Below are 7896 nucleotides of genomic sequence, written 5' to 3' on the forward strand. Positions count from 1 at the left end.
ACTAGAGGGAGGTTACAGACCAACTCTATGTCTAGAGACTAGAGGGTTACAGACCAACTCTCCATGTCTAGAGACTAGAGGGTTACAGACCAACTCTCCATGTCTAGGGAATAGAGGGTTACAGACCAACTCTATGTCTAGAGACTAGAGGGTTACAGACCAACTCTCTATGTCTAGAGACTAGAGGGTTACAGACCAACTCTCCATGTCTAGGGAATAGAGGGTTACAGACCAACTCTATGTCTAGAGACTAGAGGGTTACAGACCAACTCTCCATGTCTAGGGAATAGAGGGTTACAGACCAACTCTCCATGTCTAGGGAATAGAGGGTTACAGACCAACTCTATGTCTAGAGACTAGAGGGTTACAGACCAACTCTCCATGTCTAGAGACTAGAGGGTTACAGACCAACTCTCTATGTCTAGAGACTAGAGGGTTACAGACCAACTCTCCATGTCTAGAGACTAGAGGGTTACAGACCAACCCCTCATGTCTAGAGACTAGAGGGTTACAGACCAACTCTCCGTGTCTAGAGACTAGAGGGTTACAGACCAACTCTCCATGTCTAGAGACTAGAGGGTTACAGACCAACTCTATGTCTAGAGACTAGAGGGTTACAGACCAACTCTCCATGTCTAGAGACTAGAGGGTTACAGACCAACTCTCCATGTCTAGAGACTAGAGGGTTACAGACCAACTCTCCATGTCTAGAGACTAGAGGGTTACAGACCAACTCTATGTCTAGGAATAGAGGGTTACAGACCAACTCTATGTCTAGAGACTAGAGGGTTACAGACCAACTCTCCATGTCTAGAGACTAGAGGGTTACAGACCAACTCTATGTCTAGAGACTAGAGGGTTACAGACCAACTCTCCATGTCTAGAGACTAGAGGGTTACAGACCAACTCTCTATGTCTAGAGACTAGAGGGTGACAGACCAACTCTCCGTGTCTAGAGACTAGAGGGTTACAGACCAACTCTCCATGTCTAGAGACTAGAGGGTTACAGACCAACTCTCCATGTCTAGGGAATAGAGGGTTACAGACCAACTCTCCATGTCTAGGGAATAGAGGGTTACAGACCAACTCTCCATGTCTAGAGACTAGAGGGTTACAGACCACCTCTCCATGTCTAGAGACTAGAGGGTTACAGACCAACTCTATGTCTAGAGACTAGAGGGTTACAGACCAACTCTCCATGTCTAGAGACTAGAGGGTTACAGACCAACTCTCCATGTCTAGAGACTAGAGGGTTACAGACCAACTCTCCATGTCTAGAGACTAGAGGGTTACAGACCACCTCTCCATGTCTAGGGAATAGAGGGTTACAGACCAACTCTCCATGTCTAGAGACTAGAGGGTTACAGACCACCTATCCACCTGTCTGTAGAGACACTCAGCTGTGTGTTTCATTTCATTCCTCTTTCTCTACAGTAAACCAGGAGAGGACACTAACTCAGCTGTGTGTTTCATTTCATTCCTCTCTCTCACTAACTCAGCTGTGCTTGTGGAAAAAGTAATTTTCATAGAGCCTATGAATTCAACAACATAACAAAACCCTTCATACCTATCAAAGTGTTAAATGTGACCTAGAATAATATAAAACTTCTCTCTCTCTCTCTCTCCCCTATATTATCTCCCCCTCCCTATATTATCTCCCTCTCTATATTATCTCCCTCCCTATATTATTATCTCCCTCCCTATATTATCTCCTCCCTATATTATCTCCCTCCCTATATTATCTCCCTCCCTATATTATCTCTCTCCTATATTATCTCCCTCCCTATATTATCTCCTCCCTATATTATCTCCCTCTCTATATTATCTCCCTCTCTATATTATCTCCCTCTCTATATTATCTCCCTCCCTATATATCTCTCCCTATATTATCTCCCTCTCTCCTATATTATCTCCCTCCCTATATTATCTCCCCTCCCTATATTATCTCTCTCCCTATATTATCTCCTCCCTATATTATCTCCCTCCCTATATTATCTCCCTCCCCTCCCTATATTATCTCCCTCCCTATATTATCTCCCCTCCCTCCTCCCTATATTATCTCCCCTCCCTATATTATCTCCCTCCCTATATTATCTCCCTCCCTATATTATCTCCCCTCACTATTTCCTGTCTCCACTCTTTTTTTACATTTCTCTCTCCGGTCTCTCCCCTCCGGTCTCCCCCACTCTCCTCCCCCTCCTCCCTCCCCCCTCCTCTCTCCCCTCCTCCTCCTCCCTCCTCCCCCTCCCCCCTCATCCTCCCTCCTCCTCCTCCCTCCCCTCCCCCTCCTCCCCCCCCTCCTCCCCTCCCCCTCCTCCCCCCCTCCTCCCTCCCCCCTTCCCTCCTCCCTCCTCCCCCTCCTCCTCCTCCTCCTCCCCCCTCCCCCTCCTCCCCTCCCCCCCTCCTCCCTCCTCCTCCCCTCCAGGTTCCGATGACCTGGTGGGTAATAAATGATCTGAGGATGAGCGTGTTGTGGGGAAGGAGCAGGGGCAGAACCTGGCCAGACAGTGGAGCAGCTGTGCTTTCCCTGAGTCCTCTGCAAAGTCCAAGATCAACGTCAACGAGGTGAACACACACACACACACACCCTGCATCAGTCCAACACACACACACCTCACACACCCTGCATCAGTCCAATACACACACACCTCACACACCCTGCATCAGTCCAACACACACACACACACACACACACACACACACACACACACACACACACACACACACACACACACACACACACACCTCACACACCCTGCATCAGTCCAACACACACACACCTCACACACCCTGCATCAGTCCTCCAACACACACACACACACACACACACCCTGCATCAGTCCAACACACACACACCTCACACACCCTGCATCAGTACAACACACACACACACACACCCTGCATCAGTACAACACACACACACACACACACCCTGCATCAGTCCAACACACACACACCCACACACCCTGCATCAGTCCAACACACACACACCTCACCCACCCTGCATCAGTCCAACACACACACACCTCACACACCCTGCATCAGTCCAACACACACACACCTCACACACCCTGCATCAGTACAACACACACACACCTCACACACCCTGCATCAGTCCAACACACACACACACACACACACACACACACACACACACACACACACACACACACACACACACACACACACACACACACACACACACACACACACACACACACACACACACCTCACACACACACACACACACACCTCACACACCCTGCATCAGTCCAACACACACACACCCTCACACACCCTGCATCAGTACAACACACACACACCTCACACACCCTGCATCAGTACAACACACACACACACCTCACACACCCTGCATCAGTACAACACACACACACACACTCACACACCCTGCATCAGTACAACACACACACACACCTCACACACCCTGCATCAGTACAACACACACACACACACCACACACCCTGCATCAGTCCAACACACACACACCTCACACACCCTGCATCAGTCCAACACACACACACCTCACACACCCTGCATCAGTACAACACACACACACACACACACACCCTGCATCAGTACAACACACACACACCTCACACACCCTGCATCAGTCCAACACACACCTCACACACCCTGCATCAGTCCAACACACACACACCTCACACACCCTGCATCAGTCCAACACACACACACCTCACACACCCTGCATCAGTACAACACACACACACACTCACACACCCTGCATCAGTCCAACACACACACACACACACACACACACACACCCTGCATCAGTACAACACACACACACACACCCTGCATCAGTACAACACACACACACCTCACACACCCTGCATCAGTACAACACACACACACCACACACCCTGCATCAGTCAACACACACACACCTCACACACCCTGCATCAGTACAACACACACACACACACACACACACACCCAGCATCAGTCCAACACACACACACCTCAAACACCCTGCATCAGTACAACACACACACACACCTCACACACCCTGCATCAGTACAACACACACACACACACACACCTCACACACCCTGCATCAGTACAACACACACACACACCTCACACCCTGCATCAGTCCAACACACACACACCTCACACACCCTGCATCAGTCCAACACACACACACCTCACACACCCTGCATCAGTACAACACACACACACACACCTCACACACCCTGCATCAGTACAACACACACACACACACTCACACACTCCTGCATCAGTACAACACACACACACCTCACACACCCTGCATCAGTCCAACACACACACACACCTCACACACCCTGCATCAGTCCAACACACACACACTCACACACCCTGCATCAGTCCAACACACACACACACACACCTCACACACCCTGCATCAGTACAACACACACACACCTTCACACACCCTGCATCAGTACAACACACACACACCCTCACATCAGTCCAACACACACACACACACACACACACACTCACACCCTGCATCAGTACAACAGTCACACACACCTCACACACCCTGCATCAGTACAACACACACACACCTCACACACCCTGCATCAGTACAACACACACACACACACACACACACACACACACACACACCACACACACACACACACACACACACACACACACACCTCACATCAGTACAACACACACACACACACCCCACACACCCTGCATCAGTACAACACACACACACCTCACACCTTGCACCAGTCCAACACACACACACCTCACACACCCTGCATCAGTACAACACACACACACCTCACACACCCTGCATCAGTACAACACACACACACACCTCACACACCCTGCATCACTCCAACACACACACACCCCACACACTCTGCATCAGTCCAACACACACACACCTCACACACCCTGCATCAGTACAACACACACACACTCACACACCCTGCATCAGTCCAACACACACACACACACACACACCTCACACACCCTGCATCAGTACAACACACACACACACACACCTCACACACCCTGCATCAGTACAACACACACACCTCACACACCCTGCATCAGTACAACACACACACACACACACACCCTGCATCAGTCCAACACACACACACACACACACCTGCATCAGTCCAACACACACACACACCTCACACACCCTGCATCAGTCCAACACAGACAGACACCTCACACACCTGCATCAGTACAACACACACACTCACACCCCCTGCATCAGTCCAACACACACACACCACACACACCCTGCATCAGTCCAACACACACACACACACACACACACACCCTGCATCAGTACAACACACACACACTCACACACCCTGCATCAGTACAACACACACACCTCACACACCCTGCATCAGTCCAACACACACACACCTCACACACCCTGCATCAGTACAACACACACACACACACACACACACCCTGCATCAGTCCAACACACACACACCTCACACACCCTGCATCAGTCCAACACACACACACACACACCTCACACACCCTGCATCAGTACAACACACACACACTCACACACCCTGCATCAGTGCAACACACACACCTCACACACCCTGCATCAGTACAACACACACACACCTCACACACCCTGCATCAGTCCAACACACACACACACACACACCTCTGCATCAGTCAACACACACACACCTCACACACCCTGCATCAGTCCAACACACACCTCACACACCCTGCATCAGTCCAACACACACACACCCTCACACACCCTGCATCAGTACAACACACACACACCTCACACACTCCTGCATCAGTCCAACACACACACACACACACACCTCACACACCCTGCATCAGTACAACACACACACACACCTCACACACCCTGCATCAGGGCACAACACACACACCTCACACACCCTGCATCAGTACAACACACACACACACACACACCCTGCATCAGTCCAACACACACACACACACCTCACATCAGTCCAACACACACACACACCTCACACACCCTGCATCAGTCCAACACACACACACCTCACACACCCTGCATCAGTCCAACACACACACACACACACACACACACACACCACACCTCACACACCCTGCATCAGTCCAACACACACACACCACACACACCCTGCATCAGTCCAACACACACACCACACCCCCTGCATCAGTCCAACACACACACACACACACACACCCTGCATCACTACAACACACACACACCTCACACACCCTGCATCAGTACAACACACACACACACCTCACACACCCTGCATCAGTCCAACACACACACACCTCACACACCCTGCATCAGTACAACACACACACACACCTCACACACCCTGCATCAGTCCAACACACACACACCTCACACACCCTGCATCAGTACAACACACACACACACACACACACACACACACACACACACACACACACACACACACACACACACACACACCCTGCATCAGTCCAACACACACACCTCCACACCCTGCATCAGTACAACACACACACACCTCACACACCCTGCATCAGTACAACACACACACACCTCACATCAGTACAACACACACACACTCACACCCTGCATCAGTACAACACACACACACCTCACACACCCTGCATCAGTACAACACACACACACACACACACACACACACACCTCACACACCTCACATCAGTACAACACACACACACACACACACACCTCACACACCCTGCATCAGTACAACACACACACACCTCACACCCTCACACACCCTGCATCAGTCCAACACACAGAAACTTTAAACAGCAGGTTCTGTACCTCCTATGGACAGAAACTGATCGGATTAGACTGGATCGTTGCTGTCAGTAGCAGTGTGGGTATATTTTAGATATTTAGTTAATCATTAACTGTCCTTGGAGCTGAACCTTCCTCCTGGTCCCACTGTGTTCAGAACGGTCTCGATGTCACCCTATCTCCTGAGTCACACAATGGTGCAGGGTGTGTGCGCGTGCATACCCAGCTGCCTAGGCTACCAGCCAGCGACATCCCCTCATCTGGCCTGCGTCACTTATATATATATATACACACACAAACACACACACACACACACACACACACACACACACACACACACACACACACACACACACACACACACACACATAAACAAATAACAGCCTAACCCTCTCTTGTACACATAGAAACCACTTTCCAACATCTAGTCAAACACACACACACACACACACACACACACACACACACGCCAGGCAGTCTACTTCAGTCAACAACCCTGTGTTTTGTTCCACCACGATACAGGGCATTCACAAAGTATTCAGACCCCTTGACATTTTCCACATTTTGTTACGTTACAGCTTTATTCTAAAATGGATTAAATAGTGTTTTTTCCCCTCAGTAATCTACTGTTGTAACGTGACTTTGATTAATGGGATGATGGTTATTTATCAATAACTAACTATGTTTAATTGTTACCCGATTTAAATGAATCAATATTCAATGAACTCATTAGTATTTGGGGCACCACAGAATATACTGGGATGAGATGACTCACTTCTAATAGAGACTGTAGGTCTTTGGTTGATCCACAGCCTGTGTCATTGACAACCAGCTGTTCCATTAGAGAGGTCATTGACAACCAGCTGGCTCCATTAGAGAGATGTCATTGGACAAACTGGCTCCATTAGGAGATGTCATTGACAACCAGCTGGCTCCATTAGAGAGATGTCATTGACAACCAGCTGGCTCCATTAGAGAGATGTTGTTGACAACCAGCTGGCTCCATTAGAGAGATGTCATTAACAACCAGCTGGCTCCATTAGAGAGATGTCATTGACAACCAGCTGGCTCCA

At 49.6% G+C, this 7896-nt stretch overlaps 1 long non-coding RNA gene across 1 annotated transcript in view; it reads left to right on the forward strand.

The window, feature by feature from the left end:
- The first annotated feature begins 2465 nt into the window (after positions 1-2465).
- Positions 2466-7896, forward strand: part of LOC135535168 (uncharacterized) — a 15577-nt gene continuing 10146 nt past the window's right edge. The window contains exon 1 of the long non-coding RNA XR_010454826.1: positions 2466-2565. This is a non-coding gene — a long non-coding RNA (uncharacterized LOC135535168). The remainder of the gene's footprint in view (positions 2566-7896) is intronic.

Source organism: Oncorhynchus masou, unplaced genomic scaffold, assembly GCF_036934945.1.
Source record: "Oncorhynchus masou masou isolate Uvic2021 unplaced genomic scaffold, UVic_Omas_1.1 unplaced_scaffold_4555, whole genome shotgun sequence".
Lineage (NCBI taxonomy): Eukaryota > Metazoa > Chordata > Actinopteri > Salmoniformes > Salmonidae > Oncorhynchus > Oncorhynchus masou.